An 18,172-nucleotide genomic window follows, 5' to 3' on the forward strand; every position below is an offset into this window, starting at 1 on the left:
AATCCTTCCAGTGAGTGGAACTTCAAGTAGTGCACCTAGTTGTTCATTTTGCGTGGAAGGAAAACTGACCAGAGGTGCTTTTGTACACTGACTCATGAGCTATTGATAATGGTTTGGCTGGCTGGTCAGACTTGGAAGAAGTATGACTGGAAAATTGGTGACAAAGAGGTTTGGGGAAGAGGTACGTGGATATACCTTTCTAAGTGGACCAAAAACGTGAAGATATTTGTGTCCCATGTGAATGCTCACCAGAAGCTAACTTCAGCAGAGGAAGGTTTCAATAATCAAGAGGATAAGATGACCCGTTCTGTGGATACAAGTCATCCTCTTTCCTCAACGACTCCTGCCATTACTCAATGGGCTCATGAACAAACTGGACATGGTGGCAGGGGTGGAGGTTATGCATGGGCTCAGCAAAATGGACTTCCACTCACCAAAGCAGACCTGGCTATGTCCACTGGTGAATGCCCAATCTGCCAGCAGCAGAGACTTACACTCAGTCCGCAATATGGCACCATTTCCCAAGATGATCAGCCTGTTACCTGGTGGCAGGTTGATTACATTGGATGACTTCCATCATGGAAGGGGCAGTGATTTTCATCCAAAACTACCATGGACTTGTGGAATGCCTTATCCATCATCATGGTATTCACACACAGCATTGCCTCTGACCAAGGAACCCATTTCATAGCAAATGAAGTGCAGAAATGGGCACATACTTATGGAATTCTCTATTCTTATCATATTCTCCATCATACAGAGACAACTGGGTTGATAGAACAGTGGAATAGCCTTTTAAAGAGCAAATTACGGTGCCAACTTGGGGGCAATACCTTGTAGGACTGAAGCGATGTTCTCCAGGAGGCTGTGTATGCTCTGAATCAGCATCCACTCCATGGTACTGTTTCTCCCATAGTCAGGATTCACAGGTCCGGCAAAGGGTGGAAATGGGAATGGCACCACTCACTATCATCCCATGATCCACTGGAAAATATTTTGCTTCCAGTCTCTGAAACCTCAAGTTCTGTTGATCTACAGGTCCTCATTCCAAAAGAAGGAGTACTCCTACCAGTAGGCACAACAATTCCATTGAACTGGAAGTTAAGACTGCCATCTAACCACTTTGGACTTCTCATGCCACTGAATCAACAGGCAAGAAAGGGGATTACTATATACTGGTTGGGTGATTGATCCTGACTATCAAGGGGAAATAGGACTGCAACTACACAATGGAGGTAAAGAAGAGTTTTCCTGGAATACAGGAGATTTCCTATGGTGTCTTAGTACTACCATGCCCTGTGATTAAAGACAAGTGAAAACTGCAACAACCCAATCCAAACAGGACAACGAATGGCCCAGAAACTTCAGGAATGAAGGTTTGGGTCACCCCATCAGGCAAAGAACCACAGCCAGCTGAGGAGCAGCTGAGGATAAAGGGAACATGGACGGGTAGTGGAAGAAGGTAGTGATAACTATGAACTACGACCATGTGACCAGTTACAGAAATAAGGACTGTGATGTATGAATATTCCTTCCTTGTTTTGTTATAAGTATGTTTGTATTTATACATAAAGCAAATAGCTTGTTTTCTTATCATATAACATATGTATTGTTCAGGATACAGTATTTAAGTTAAAGGATATCAAGTTTAAGAGTGAATGTTACCTAAGGACTAGCACCCTAATCTGGAGAGATTTAGTGTATCTCCAGTCGTACGATTGAGTACCATTAGGTGAAAGCATGTCTGTTATTGTGTTTCATTTAGAAATTAAGCATCTTTCAAGGTGATGTGTTACTGCCAAGTTCACAAGGTATGGACTATGATGGTTAGGTTTAGATGTCTACTTGGCCAGGTGATGGTGCCCAGTTATCTGGTCAGTAAAGCACTGGCTTGACTGTTAATTGCAATGATATCTTGTGGCTGGTTGATAAACCAGAAAGCTGGATTATTAAATCAGTCAGATGATTACAGCTGTGGCTAATTACATCTAGGGCGCATCCACAGCAAACAAGATAATCCAATCAGCTGGGTTTTATCCAATCGATTGAAGACTTTTAAGGGAGAAGAGAGAATTTTCACTGTTTCTTCAGCCAGCAAGCCTCTCCTGTAGAGTTCATTGAGACCCTTCACTGGAGTTGCCAACCTTGCTGCGTGCCCCATGGATTTGGGACTCTTGCGTTCTCATGGTTGTGTGAGACATTTTTATAAATCTTATATTTACAGATATCTCTTGTTTTCTGTTGTCTAGAGAACTATGACTAACACATCTACATGTAAATTTCACTCCCAGTCAGTAATCATTTCTCCTGAAATATTTTTTTATATCTTCAAGTTTCTCCTATGGAGAAGATTATAGTGTCCATTAAATTGAATAATGGACTATCTGGCAAACCAGAAACTGCCTCAATTAGTACAACATAATAAAGGAAGAGAAAGTAAACTGGAATAGACTTCTATAATGCTCTGATTTCTTAAATCATTTAGTAGAACTGAAAGCCATGGGGCAGGAAGATGAAAAATATGTGGCCAGTCAACATTACATAAAAGTAGAACGGATGCCAAAGGGAAAATGCAAAAGCTTGCTCTCAGGAATAGAAAAACCTAACAGTTCAACCTAAAATTGTATTGAGCTTACTTATTGATAGTAAATGGATTGTTTTAGAGAGGGAAAATTAAGAATTTAGGGTAATTTTCTACCAAGTACTTCTTTCTTTCTTTTCTTTTTTCCAGAGGTCGTAAGAAGGAAAGAAAGGGTAAGGAATATTATTGTTATCTTACATATCTCAAGACTTTCTTTCTGTATTCCCATATCCCTGATAGCATGACCCAACTAAACCAAAAATTTAATCAATCAAATTATATATAAAGATACCTGAACTCTAGCAACAGCCTTCTCACTTTCTTTTTACCTCCATTCTTATTCCGCCGCCAGAGAGCTCCCAGAACAATCTAACCACAGTGAAATCTGATCATGTCACTCCCCAGTTTTCAAACCCTTCAAAGTCACAAGACTGCCTATATGATCAACCCAAACTGCGAAGCACAGTAAATAAAGTCCTACCACAATCAGAACACTCATTCTAATACTCTCTCTCCTCTTCCAACATCTAATATTGTATCTTGAAGTAATTCGTGGTCCCTTTAAATAAATGATTTTTTAAAATTATTACCTCAATAACATTGCTTTAAAAAGAGCCGAGAGCTCTGAGAAACTGCCAACCTGTGCAGCTGGGTCACATCTGCCCCAATCCATGAAGGCATAGCACCAACCTGCTGCCACAGCTGTAAGTATGTGCACAAAGGGCCCCGTGCCTTACACCAGTGCACATGAGGGTTACACCTCCCAGGCCGGTGGACCCACACAGCTACATCCTTCCTGGCTGCTGAGTATCCACATTCACAGGCATCAGCATAACATCTCCGACTTGTGCCTATATGTGCCTTGAAACAAATCACCACAGAGTGCCCCACCCTGTGCCGTACTCCCTGCTCTATGACCATCCTGCAAACACAAGGCCTTAGACTACTGAAAGAAACCAACCCTTAAAGTAAATCAAACAAGATATTTACATGCCATGAAGAAGACCATGAAGCATATCACAATGCAGACAGATATAGCCCTGCCTAATGACCAAATTAAAATACCAGAGGAGACACAGACGTTGGAACAACTAATCAAAGATGTTCATACAACTCTACTTAATAAAAATAAATGGAAAAAAAATAATAAATGGGATACCAAATGACATAAAGGAGATTAAGAAGACAGTAGAAAAGCACAAAGAGGAATCCAAAAGAACAAATAGAAAAATAGCAGATATCACAGAGATTAAAAACTCTGTTGACCAAATAAAAAACATACTAGAGGCACACAACACCAGATTTGAAGAGACAGAAGAAAGAATAAGTGATATAGAGGACAGGATAATTGACTTGGAAGACTCAAAACAGCAAACGGCAAAAAAGATGGAAAAAAATGAATTCGAACTCAGGGAAATGATAGACAAAACAAAGCGCACAAATATAAGAATCACTGGGGTCCCAGAAGAAGAGAGAAGTAAAGGGCTAGGAAGAGTAGCTGAGGATATAATGGGGGCAAACTTCCAACCCCCATAAAGGACATAAATATACAAGTCAAAGAAGCCCAAGGAACTCCAAACATATTGAATCCAGATAGGCCTTCCCCAAGGCAAATACTAATCAGTCTGTCAAATGTTGAAGAGAAGCAGAAAATTCTGAAAGTGGCAAGAGAAAAACAACCTACTACATAGATGGAAAAACAAATAAAACTGAGTTCAGACTACTCAACCAGCACCCTAATGCAAGAAGGCAGTGGTATGATACATTCAAAATCCTGAAAGAGAAAGACTTGCAACAAGAATTCTGTACACAGCCAAACTGTCCTTCAAATTGAGGGAGAGATTAAAGTTTTCACAAACAAAGAAGTCCTGAAAGAATTTGTCAACAAGAGACCAGCCCTACAAGAAATACTAAAAGGATTTCTGCCAGCTGAAACAAAAGACAGGAGAGAGAGGTCTGGAGGAGGACACAGAATTTAAAAGTACCACTAAGGATAATTTAAAGAATACAAAGAGAAAGAGGGAAAAGAATATATAGATCTGACACATAAAATAAAAAAGAGAAGATGGTGAAATCAAGAGACACATTTTCAGTAATAACTTTGAATGTTAATGGACTAAACTTACCAATTCAAAGATACAGATTAGCAGAAGGGATTAAGAAACATAATTCAATAAACTACCGGGTCAAGATGGCGGCTTAACAACGTGTGCATTTTAGTTCGTCCTTCAGAACAACTACTAAATAACCAGAAACAGTACAGAACAGCTCCTGGGGCCACGTCAGTGAACAGACACACAGTATACCCCAGTCTGGACCAGATGGACTGGCAGCGAGCACCCCTCAGAACCATGAGTTTCCAAAGCTGCGGCGGCCAGTGCCCCTCTTACACAGGCCGCTTCCCAGAGGGGAAAAGAAAGGACTTTACCAGCAGCAGGGACTGGGCACAATCAAACGCCAATTGTGGAACTAATTAATAAATTCTGACTACTAAAAATAGGCCCCCAGCTTAGGTGAACCTGATCAAAGTGGAGGTTGCTCATTTTTGCCCCAGCGCAAAGGGGGCAGGACTGACAGAAAAAGGGGGGGAAAAGAAGGAAACAGAGGTTTTTGTGGCTGTGTATCTACAAAGGCTTGACTGCCTCTGGATACAGTGGCAGGACTTTTCAGGCTGCAACTGCCCCAGACATAGGCAGAAGTGAGCTCTTTTGGGGGCTTGTCTGGAGCCTGTGCCTTCCCCAGGGGAAGGGTGAAGCCTAACTCAGGTGGAATCCCTCCCTCAAGGAGTTCAGACCCCAGGGTCTGGAAAAGTGAAGTGATTAAACCAGACTACAACCTCTCCTCTGTCTCCACCATGCCCCCAGCAGGGAGAGTCTGCCAAAGTTAAAAGTACCGCATCATCTTATGCTGGTGGGACCTGCAGTCAGACAAGTGCCACATACTGGGCAGGATAAGAAAAACAGAGTCCAGAGACTTCACAGGAAAGTCTTTCAACCTGCTGGGACTCACCCTCAAGGAAAAACGACGCAGTCACACAATGTGACTGTGTGATTGTGAAAACCTTGTGTCTGATGCTCCTTTTATCTACCTTGTCAACAGATGAGAGGAACATATGGAATAAAAATAAATAATAGGGGGAACAAATGTTAAAATAGATTTAGTTTGAAATGCTAGTGATCAATGAAAGGGATCAGTAAGGGGTATGGCATGTAAAATTTTTTTTTCTGTTTGTTATATTTTTCTGTTGTCTTTTTATTTCTTTTTCTGAATTGATGCTAATGTTCTGGGAAATGATCATGATGATGAATATGCAACTATGTGATGATATCGTGAATTGCTGAGTGTATGTGTTGGGAATGTTTATGTTTCTTGTAATTTTTTTAATTAATAAACAATTTAAAAAAGTAAAATAAAAATAATAAACTAAAAAAAAGTAAGAAAAAAAACAAGAAACATAATTCAGCTCTAAACTGCTTACAGCAGACTCATTTTAGACACAAGGATACAAATAGATTGAAAGTGAAAGGATGAAAAAGGATTTTTCATGCAAGTTGTAACCAAAAGAAAGTAGAGTGACTATTTTAGTATCAGACGGAATAGACTTTACATATAAAGACATTATAAGAGACAAAGAAGGACACTAGGTACTAATTAAAGGGTCAATTCACCAAGAAGATATAACAATCATGAATGTTTATGCTCCCAATCAAAGAGCTCCAAAGCACATGAGACAGACATTGGCAAAACTGAAGGGAGCAATAGATGTTTCAACAATAATCGTAAGAGACTTCAATACACCGCTCTCTTCTATACATAGAAAAAGCAGACAAAAGATCAACAAGGAAATAGAGAAGTTAAATAACTTGATAAATGAATTAGACCTAACAGACATAGATAGGTCACAGCACCCCAAAGCACAAGATATACATTCTTCTCTAGTACTCATGGAATATTCTCCAGGATAGATCATACGCTGGGGCACAAAATAGGTCTTTATAAATTTACAAACATTGAAATTATTCAAAGCACTTTCTCTGATCACAGTGGTATGAAGCTGGACCTCAATAACCACCAAAGAATGAGAACATTCATAAATATATGAGATTAAATACCACACTCTTAAACAACCAGTGGGTCAAAGAAGAAATTGCTAGAGAAATCTGCAGGTATTTGGAGATGAATGAAAATGAGAATACAACTTATCAGAAGTTATGGGGTGCAGCAAAGGGTGTGCTGAGAGGGAAATTTATTGCCCTAAATGCCTATAATAAAAAACAAGAAAGAGCAAAAATTGAGGACTAAACAACACACTTGGAGGAACTTGAGAAAGAATAGCAAACTAATCTCAAAGCAAATAGAAGAAGAGAAATAACAAACATTAAAGCAGAGATAAATGAATGGGAAAACAAAAGAATAGAAAGAATCAATAAAACCAAAAGTTGGTTCTTTGAGACAATCAAAAAAATTTCTGACAAATCAAAAAAGAGAGAGGATGCAAATAAACAAAATCAGAAATGAGAAGGGGTACATTACCACAGACCCTGAAGAAATAAAAGATATCATAAGAGGATACTATGAACAACTATATGCCAACAAACTAGATGACTTAGATTAAATGGACAAATTCCTGGAGATATACAAACAAGCTAAACTGACTCAGAAGAAATAGAAGATCTCAACAAACTAATCACAAGTAAAGAGATTCAATCAGTCATCAAAAATCTTCCTACAAAGAAAAGCCCAGGGCCAGATGGCTTCACAGGGGAATTTTATGAAACATTCCAAACAGAACTAACACCAATCCTGCTCAAACTTTTCCAAAAAACTGAGGAAAATGGAACTCTACCTAACTCATTTTATGACACTAATAACATTTTAATACCAAAACTGGGTGTTCTAGTTTGCTAGCTGCCGGATTGCAATATACGAGAAACGGAATGGCTTTTTAAAAGGGGAATTTAATAAGTTGCTAGTTTACAGTTCTAAGGCCAAGAAAATGTCCCAATTAAAACAAGTCTATAGAAATGTCCAATCAAAGGCATCCATCCAGGGAAAGATACCTTGGTTGAGGAAGATCGATGAAGTTCAGGGTTTCTCTCTCAAGTGAGAAGACACATGGCAAACACAGTCAGGGCTTCTCTTTCAGCTGGAAGGGAACATGGCGAACATGGCACCATCTGCTAGCCTTCTCTCCTGGTTTCTGGTTTCATGAAGCTCCCCGGGAGGCATTTTCCTCCTTCATCTCCAAAGGTCGCTGGCTGGTGGACTCACTGCTTCGTGGTGCTGCAGCATTCTCTGCTTTCTCTGAATCTCCCATTCTCCAAAATGTTACCTCTTTTATAGGACTCCAATAAACCAATCAAGAACCACCCAAATGGGTGGAGACATATCATCACCTAATCCAGTCTGACAACCACTCTTGACTAAATCACATCACCCAGGGAGATGATCTGATTACAGTTTCAAACATACAGTATTGAATAGGGATTATTCTGCATTTATGAAATGGGCTGTTGATTAAAACACAGCTTTTCTAGGGGGCATACATCCTTTCAAACCAGCACACCGGGTAAAGATGCTATAGGAAAGGAAAACTACAAACTAACGTCACTGATGAACACAGATGCAGAAATTCTCAATAAAATATTAGCAAATCAAATTCAACAACACCTTAAAAGAATTATACACCATGACCAAGTGGGGTTTATACCAGGAATGCAAGGTTGATTCAACTCAAGAAAAACAATTAATGTAATACAGTGCATTAACAAAACAAAAGGGAAAAATCACATGATCATCCTGATTGATGCTGAAAAAGCATTTGACAAAACTCAGCATCCTTTTCTGATAAAAACACTCCAAAAGACAGGAATCAAAGGTAACTCCCTCAATATGACAAAGGGAATATATGAAAAACTGATAGCCAGCATCGTACTCAATGGAGAGAGACTAAAAGCTTTCCGCCTAACATCAGGAACAAGACAAGGATGCCCATTGTCACCACTGTTATTCAACATTGTGCTAGAAGTTCTAGCCAGAGCAATCAGGCAGGACAAAGAAATAAAAGGCATCCAAATTGGAAAGGAAGAAGTAAAACTTTCATTATTTGCAGATGATATGAAACTATACTTGGGAGATCCTGAGAAATATACAGCAAAGTTACTTGAGCTAATAAATTCAGCAATGTGGTGGGATATAAAATTAATCTGCAAAAATCAGTAACATTTCTATACACAAGCAATGACCTAGCTGAGACGTCAGTTAAGGAAAAAATTTCATTCAAAATAGCAACTAAAAGAATCAAGTACTTAGGAATGAACTTAACTAGGGACGTAAAGGACTTGTACACAGAAAACTACATAACACTGCTAAAAGAAATCAAAAGAGATCTAAATAGGCAGAAAGACATTCCCTGCTCATGGACAGGAAGGCTAAATATAATTAAAATGTCAATTCTCCCCAAATTGATCTGCAGATTCAATCAAAATTTCAACAACCTACATTGAAGATTTGGAAAAGCTAATTACCAAATTCATCTGGAAGGGAAAGAGACCTCAAATAGCTAAAAGTATCTTTAAAAAGAAGAACAAAGTGGGAGGATTAATACTTTCTGATTTTAAAACCTATTATAAAGCCACAGTGGTCAAAACAGCATGGTACTGGCACAAAGACAGAAGCACCGACCAATGGAATCGAATCGAGAGTGAAGAAATAGACCACCAAATCTATGGTCAACTGATTTTTTGACAAGGCCCAAATCCTTTAAACTGGGACAAAATAGTCTTTCCAACGATTAGGCATGAATGAACTGGATATCAATAGCCAAAAGAATGAAAGAGGATCCTTATCTTATTACACATCCTATACAAAAATTTACTCAAAGTGGATCAAACATCTAAATATAAGAACTAGCACCATAAAGCTCCTAGAAGAAAATGGAGGGAAACATCTTCTGGACCTAGTGATAGGAGGTAGCTTCCTAAACTTTATACCCAACACACAAGCAACAAAAGAAAAAATAGATAAACGGGAACTCCTCAAAATCAAATGCTTCTGCACCTTAAAAGTGTTTGTCAAAAAGGTAAAGAGGCAGCTAACTCAATAGGAGAAAATATTTGGAAATCACATATCAGACAAAGGTTTGATTTCCTATATATACAAAGAAATCATACAATTCAACAACAAGAGAATAACACACCCCAATTATAAAATCGGCTAAAGATATGAATAGGCATTTTTCTGAAGAACAAATACAGATGGCACAAAAGCACATGAAGAGATGCTCATTTTCACTGGTTATACAGGAAAAGCAGATCAAGACTATAATGAGATACCTCCTCATATCTAGAAGAATGGCTGCCATTAAACAAACAGGAAACTAAATGTTGGAGAGTATATGGAAAAACTGGGAAACTTATGCACTGCTAGTGGGAATGTATAACAGTGCAGCCACTATGGAAGACTATTTGGCGGTTCCTTAGGAAACTAAATATGGAGTTGCCATATGACCTAGCAATGGCATTACTTCGTATACACCCAGAAAACCTGAACGCAATGACACAAACAAACATTTGCACACTGATGTTCATAGCAGCATTATTCACAATCGCTGAAAGAAGGAAACAAACCAAATGCCCATCAACAGACGAGTGGATCAACAAAATGTGGTATATACATACGATGTAATATTATGCAGCAGTAAGACAAAATGACGTCCTGAAGCACATGACAAGATGGATGAGCTTTAAGGACATAATGCTGGGTGAAGTTAGCCAGACACAAAAGGATAGATACTGTATGATTCCAGTTTGATGACCAGCATAAATATATAATCAGAGGCTTACCATACAGAAAATAGGGGACTTAGAGATACATAGAAACTAGAGATGGCTGAACCATTAGCTAACGAGGTTGAAGTCCAATGTAAGGGGAGTGAAGGTGGTTCCCTTGTGGGTCTATAAGTAATATTACCATACTGAAGATGAACAAGATTGAAATGGGTTGTACAGACCTACGTGTCCCACTGATTTTTTCAATCATAACACTAGAAATATGAATTAATTCTCACAAGAATTACTTCAACGATATTATTCCTATATAAAGCATGTTTAAGTCCAGGGTACAGGGGGAAAACTGCTATTGCATGCTATGAGTTATGTTCAAAATCAGCACTACCACAGCAACAGAAGAGGCAAATAATGGGTGAGGGACAAGAGTTAAGAGGTAGTTTAGATTTCCTATTTGGTGAGGGTGTGTTTATTGGTTTTCTGTTTGTTTGAGAATTCTAAAAGCTGCAAGTGAAAAGAAATGTGTCATGTTCCCAGGGGTGTAAATCTCCCTGGCAACGTGGGACATGACTCCTGGGATAAGCCAAGACTCAGCATTATGGAACTGAGAAAGCCTTCTGGACCAAAAGGGGGAAGAGAGAAATAAGACAAAATAAAGTTTGTTTGTTGTTATATATATTTTTTAATTTAAAAATTAATAATAAAAAAATTTATAAATTAATAATAAAAAAAATCTCTGTTTGAGAAATTTCAAACAGAGTCAAAAGGTTAACCTGGAGGTTATTCTTATGCATTATTTAGATATCCCTTTTTAGTTTATGGATAGTATCGGAGTGGCTGGAGGGAAGTACCTGAAATTGGAGAGCTGTGTTCCAGTAGTCTTATTTCTTGAAGATATCTGTATAATGATACAGCTTTTACAATGTGAATGTGTGATTGTGAAACTCTTGTGTCTGATGCTCTATCTATGGTACGGACAAGTAAAAAAATAAAGATAAAAAAATAAATAACTAAGTAATGGGATGGGGGAGTGGATAAGGGGTTAAAAAAAATTAAATTTTTTTTTGAATACTAGTACTCAATGAGAGGGAGGGACAAGGGGTATGGAATGTATGGGTTTTTAAATTTTTATTTCCTTTTCTGGAGTGATGTAAATGTTCTAAAAATGATGTGGTAAATATACAACTATGTGATGATAAAAAAAATTGAATGTGGTGATGAACTATGTGATGATACTGTGAGCCATCAATTGTATACTTTGGTTGGAATGCATGCTGTGTGAATATATCACAATAAAACTGCATTGAAAGAAAAGAAAAGAAAAGCAATGTATCATATACTAGGAAGCCCCAATAAGACTATGTGCCAATTTCTCATCAGAAACCATGCTGGAAAGAAGTTAAGTGAGATGACATTTAAAGTGCTGAAAAAAAAAAAACAAAAAAAACTGCCAACCAGATCTATACCAAGTAACACTGTCTTTCAAAGGTAAGGGAGAAATTAAGGTATTTCCAGATAAAAGCTGAGGGAGTTCATCCACCACCACTAGACCCACCCTACAGACAATGATAAGGCGTGTTCTACAGCATGAAATGAAAAGGCACTACACAGTTTCAAATAAGCATACAGAAACAAAGAACTCCTGTAAAGGTAACCACATGGGTAATTATAAATGCTAGCAGTATACTATTCTATCTTTGGTATGTAACTCTACTTTTTACTTCTTTCAGGTTCTAAAAATGCAAATACATGGAGAGTGATGAAAAATTTATGGTTCTGAACACACAGTATATAAAGATATTATTTTTAACAAGTACAACAAAAAGGTGGGTGGACTGAAGGGCACAGGAACAATGTTTATATATGCTATTGAAGTTTGGAATCAAATAAAAAATGATTGTTATAGATTTGGGATGTTAAATTTTAGTTCCTTCCTTCATGGAAGGAATCCAAGAAGGCTGATTAGGGAAAGAAAGGCTAGGCTCACTTCTCTCCCAGAAAAACAACTAGGGTTCAGTCAGAAACTATTCAAAACAACAATTCTGGGGCTCTAGAGGTGGTCGGAGTGCTGAGCAATACCTAGGAAAGTGAGATTATGAGTAAACCCCTCAGCCCCAGCACCATATACTCATCCCTCCACTTTGGGGGCAGAAAGCTTCCAAGAGTTCCTGGTGGATAGGAGGTTGCAGACTGAAAGGGCTGCAGAGGTCCATTCCCCCAAGAACAGGGCGGGACATTGTTCAGCACTGGTCCAGCTTTTGGCCGGCAAATTTGGACTGCTGGGATCCGCAATTTCAACCAGCCAAGACCCGTGCTGCTATGCCACTGTCTGGGAGGGGCAGGGAGCTAAGAAAAGCCTGCCTTCTGAGGACTGAGGGGAATAGGTTGACAAAGAATGCCGTCAGCTAGCAGGTGAGGAAAGCACACTTCCGGGTGAATAGGGCCATCTGCTGGGCAAGCCAGTAAAGCACACTCTTGGAGAGTGGTATTAAAGGCTTCCTGATGTCTTTACCTAACCCTCTCTCTGGGGTTGTGTGGAACTGGTATGCACCCTCTTCATAGATATCTGGCCCAGTCCTGGTTGAACAATACTGATAAAACAAAAGTGTCAAAAAAGAGCATTAGGGAAGGCAACCGTGGCTCAGTGGCAGAGTTCTCACCTGCCATGCCAGAGACCTGGGTTCGTTTCCCGGTGCCTGCCCATATTAAAAAAAAAGAGCATTATACTGTGGAAGACATTGTGGCGGTTCCTCAGAAAACTAAATACTGAGTTGCCCTATGACCTAACATTTCCACTACTCACTATATACCCAGAAGTTCTGAAAACAGTGACATGAACTGACATTTGCACACCAATGTTCATGGCAGCAATATTCACAACTGCCAAAAGATGGAAACAATCCAGGTCTCAATCAATAGGATAAATGGATAAATACAATATAATGCATACATATGATAGAATATTATGCAGCAGTAAGAAGAAATGAGGTCCTAAAGCATGTGACAACATGAATGAACCTTGATGACATAATGCTGAGTGAAATAAGCCAGACATAAAATGACAGATATTATATGATTTCACTAATACGAACTAACTAGAACATGTAAACTCAGAGTCTTAAAATGTAAAATATAGGGTACCTACAGAAGGGGGAGCGGTTTCCTAATATGTTCAGAATTATTAACAAGGTTGAACTTAAATGTCTGGGAATGGACAGAGGTGATGGTATCTCGTTATTGGGATTATAAGTAATAGAGATGTACTGTAGGTAAATTTGATTGAAAGTGATTGTTAAAAGTCATGTATAAATGTAAGTTTTTGCATGAACAGCTACAAATGTAAAAAAAGTAGAGGGATAGATGGTGAAAAACATAGCTATTGCAAACTATGAACTATAGTTAACAGTACTATTTTAATATTCTTCCATCAATAACAACAAATTTACTACACCAATACAATGGGATAAGGGGTATGGGAGGAGTTGGGTTTTATTTTTTACTCTGATTTCTGTTCTGAAGTAATGAAAATGTCCTAAAATTAATCATGGGGATGTACGCACAACTATGTGATGATAATGTGAGCCAGTGATTGTATACTTTGGATGGTTTGTGTGGTATGTGAATTTATCTCAATAAAATTGGAGATTAAAGAGCATTAATACAAAGCCAATCAACAACATAGTCTTTGACAAGAAAGAGATGCAGCATTCAGAGTAAACTCATCAAGATAATCCCATGACAGATATCAACAAAAAATCATGAGCCACACCACAAAACAGAAAGATATGGCCCAGCCAAAGGCGCAAATAAAAAAGTAAGACAAAATGCAGAATTTGGAGCAACTAATCAAAGAGCTTCAAACAAATCTCCTAAAATAATTCAAACAAGATGGCTAAAGAGATAAAGGATATTAAGAGATGGTGAGCATATAGAAGAATTTGAAACCATGCAAAGAAAAATAACAGATTTTATGGGAATAGAAGGCACAATAGATGAAATTTAAAATACTAGAGGCAAATGCTAGAGTGAACAATGAATGTGATTAAATGTATAGATATAAGAATGCTTTTACATGAGGGAGAACAAATGAATGTCAACAGTGCAAGGTATTAAAATGGAAGGGTATACAGAAAAAAATACAATCAATACCAACTAGGGTCTATAGTTAACAGAAACACTGTATTATTCTTCCATTAAATCTAACAAAGTCAATATACTAAAGCTAAATATCAACAAGAGGCGGTATAAAGGACAGGTATGGGATTCTTGGTGTGGTGCTGTTTCTCCTTTTTATTTATTTTTATTTTTTATTCTTTTTTTCCTCTTCTTTCTTTACTGAAATAATGGAAATGTCCTATGTAGATTGTGGTGGTGAATGCATAACTATGTGATCATACCAGGAACCACTGATTATTTATTAGGCTTGAGTGTATGGTGTGTTAATAAAAACTGTTTTAAAAAATAATAGATGCAACAACAGCAGTTCTGATGAGACAAAAGAAAGGTTCAGTGAACTAGAAGAAAAAGTATGTGAATTTGAATACACAAAAGAATGAGAACAATTGAATATGGTCTCAGAGAATGACTGACAACACAAAGTGCACAAACATTCATGTCATGGGTGTCCCAGAAGGGGAAGAGGAAGGAAAAGTGGCAGAAGGAATATTTGAGGAAATAATAGCCAAAAAGTCCCCAAGTTTTATAAAACATGGATATCCATGTCAAGAAATGCAATATACTTCAAACCAAATAAATTCAAATATACCTACTTTAAGACACATATTAATCAGAATGTCAAATGCCAAAGTCAAAGAGAGAATTCTGAAAGCAGCAAGAGAAAAGTGATTCATTACATACAATGTGTTTTAGTTTGCTAATGCTGTCAGAATGCTTTTATAAAGGGAATTTATTAAGTTAGAAGTTCACCGTTCTAAGCCTCCAAAAATGTCCAAACTAAGGCATTCAGAGAAAGATACCTTGACTCTGAAGAAAGGTAATATCTTTCACATGCGCAGGCCTGTGGCTGGTATCTACTGGTCCTTGTTCCCAGTTCCATTGCTTCCAATGACTTGTTCTCTAATCATCTATAGGTCCTGACTTAGCTGCTCTAAGGGCAAAACTCTGGGTTTCATCTCTTAGCTTATCATCTCATGGGAGGGCAAATGGCAATGTCTGCAGGGCTGTTGTTTCTGCCTAGCTTCTGTTGGCTCTCTCAGCTCCTGGTATCTCCTGGGGCTTCTGCATTTCCAAACATCTGTGTCTAAGCCTTCTCCTAAATGTTTCCTTGTGTCAACTCTTTTAAGGACTCCTTGAATGGGCAGGGTCACATCTTCATCTAATAAAAAAGTCACCGCCACAATTGGGTGTGTCACATCACCATGGAAGCAACCTAATCGAAAGGTCCCACCATAAACTATTAAATCAGGAACAGATGAACAAGGCTTTTCTGGGGTACGTAACAGCTTCAAACCAGCACACAAAGGATGCTCAATAAGACTAAGTTCCAATTTCTCATCAGAAACCTTGGAGACAAGAAGGCAGTGTATGTTATATTTAAGAGAAAGAGATGCTATGTATGTTAAGTATGTTATATTTAAGAGAAAGAGAAAAACGGCCAGCCAAGAATTCTCTATCTGGTAAGACCATCCTTCAAAAATAGGGAGAGTTTAAGATAGTCACAGAGAAGCAGAAGATGACAAAGATTGTTAACAATAAATCTACCCTATAATAATTAGTAAAGGGAGTTTTGCAAGCTGAAAGGAAAAGACAGGAGAGAGAGCCTTGGAGGAGAGCGCAGAGATGAAGAGTATCAGTAAAGATATATAAAAGAGTAAAAGAAAAAAATAAGATATGACATATAAAAGCTAAAGGATAAAATGGCTGAATTAAATACTGTTTTTACAGTAATAATATTCAGTCTTAATGGATTAAACTCCCCAATCAAAAGCTACAGATTGGTAGAATGGATAAAAAAATATGAGCCATCTATAGGGCTAAAGAGACTCACTGTAGACACAAGGACACCAATAAGTTAAAAGTGAAAGGCTGGAAAAAAGATATTCCATGAAAACAGTATCTGAAAGAAAGCTGAGGTTGCTATACTAATATCGGACAAAACAGACTTTAAATGCAGAGCTGTTATGAGAGACAAAGAATATCTTATATATTAACAAAAAGGACAATCTACCAAGAAGAAATAAGAATCACAAATCTATGTGTGCCAAACCAGGTTGCCTGAAAATACATAAGGTAACAATGGCAACACTGAAGGGAGAAATAGATTTCTCTACAATAATAGTGGGAGACTTCAATAAACCACTCACATCAATAGACAGAACATCTAAACAGATGTTCAGTAAGAAAACACAGAACTTGAATAATCAGATAAATGAACTAGACCTAACAGACATACACACAACAATGAACCACAAACAGTAAGATAAATATTCTTCTTAAGTGGTTATGGATCATTCTCCAGGATAACGATATTTGGAGTCTGTGGTAGTTAGGTTCAGGTGTCAACTTGGCCAGGTGAAGGTGTCTAGTTTTGTTGCTTGGACATGAGCCATTGGCATGTGAAACCCATCTATCACTGATTGATTGCATCTACGGTCAGCTGGGGGAGTGCCTCCTGCAATGAGTGATTTTTATTTTAATTAGCTGGAAGCTTAAATGAGAGAACTCAAAGCAGCACAGCCCAAGCAGCTCAGCTTACCTCATTCCAGCACTCACAGCTCAGCCCAGACCTTTGGAGATACATAAAGGAATCACCTTGGAGAAAGCTGTGGGAACCCAGAAGCCAGAAGAGAAGGCCAGCAGAAATCGCCCTGTGTCTTCCCATGTAAAAGAGAACCTCAGGTGAAATTTAGCTGCCTTTCCTCTGAAGAACTGTAAGTTTTTAACTAAATAAATCCCCCTTTATTAAAAACCAGTCCATCTATGGGTGTTGCATTCTGGCAACATCTTAGCAAACTAAAACAGGTTCACAAAACATATCTCAATAAATTTAAAAAGACTGAATTTTAAAAAATTATTCAAAGCACTTTCTCTGATCATGAGAGAATAATAAAAATCAATAGCAGCAGAATGGAAAATGTACAAATTTATGGGGGTAAAACAACATACTCAAACAATCAGTGGGTCAAAAGACAAACCGCAAGAGAAATCAGCAAATATATAGACAGATGAAAATGAGACACAATATATCAAAAATTATAGGATGCAGCAAAGGCAGTACTGAGAGAGAGATTTATAGCCCTAAATGCCTACATTAAAAAGGAAGAGAGCACTAAAATCAAAATCTAACTGCACGCCTGAAGGAACTAGGAGGCAGGGGCAATGGGGAATTATGAGTGTAGGGTTTCTGTTTAGGATAAAGTGAAATTTACAGTAGTGGACACTGGTGAGGATACTGCAGTATTGTGAATATGGGATTAATTCCACTGAATGATAAGCTTTGGAGGGGCTGAGATGGGAAGTTTATTATGTATATATGCTTCAACAACTACAAAAAAAAAGAGAGAGAAACTAAAATGATAATGACAATTAAATGCAATTCATGATATTGGATGGAATCTAAAAATGGAGGTGAAAAGACTCAAAAGGACATTATTGAGACATAAGAAAGATTTTAAATACAGAATATAAACTTCACATCAACATTAAATTTCTTGAACTTGATAACTACACTTAAGGTGATTACTTAAGGAAATATCTTGTTCATAGGAAATGTACGTGGAACTATTATGTGTTCGAAGAGTATGCCATGTGCAATATGCTCTCAAATGTTCATAAAATAGATAGA

The 18,172-nt window shown here is 37.9% G+C and overlaps 1 protein-coding gene across 3 annotated transcripts in view; it reads right to left on the reverse strand.

The window, feature by feature from the left end:
- The window catches only part of MCU (mitochondrial calcium uniporter), a 273,983-nt gene that overhangs the window by 169,688 nt on the left and 86,123 nt on the right, over positions 1-18,172 (reverse strand). The gene's annotated exons all lie outside the window — the stretch shown is intronic.

This window comes from Tamandua tetradactyla, chromosome 13, assembly GCF_023851605.1.
Source record: "Tamandua tetradactyla isolate mTamTet1 chromosome 13, mTamTet1.pri, whole genome shotgun sequence".
Taxonomy (NCBI): domain Eukaryota; kingdom Metazoa; phylum Chordata; class Mammalia; order Pilosa; family Myrmecophagidae; genus Tamandua; species Tamandua tetradactyla.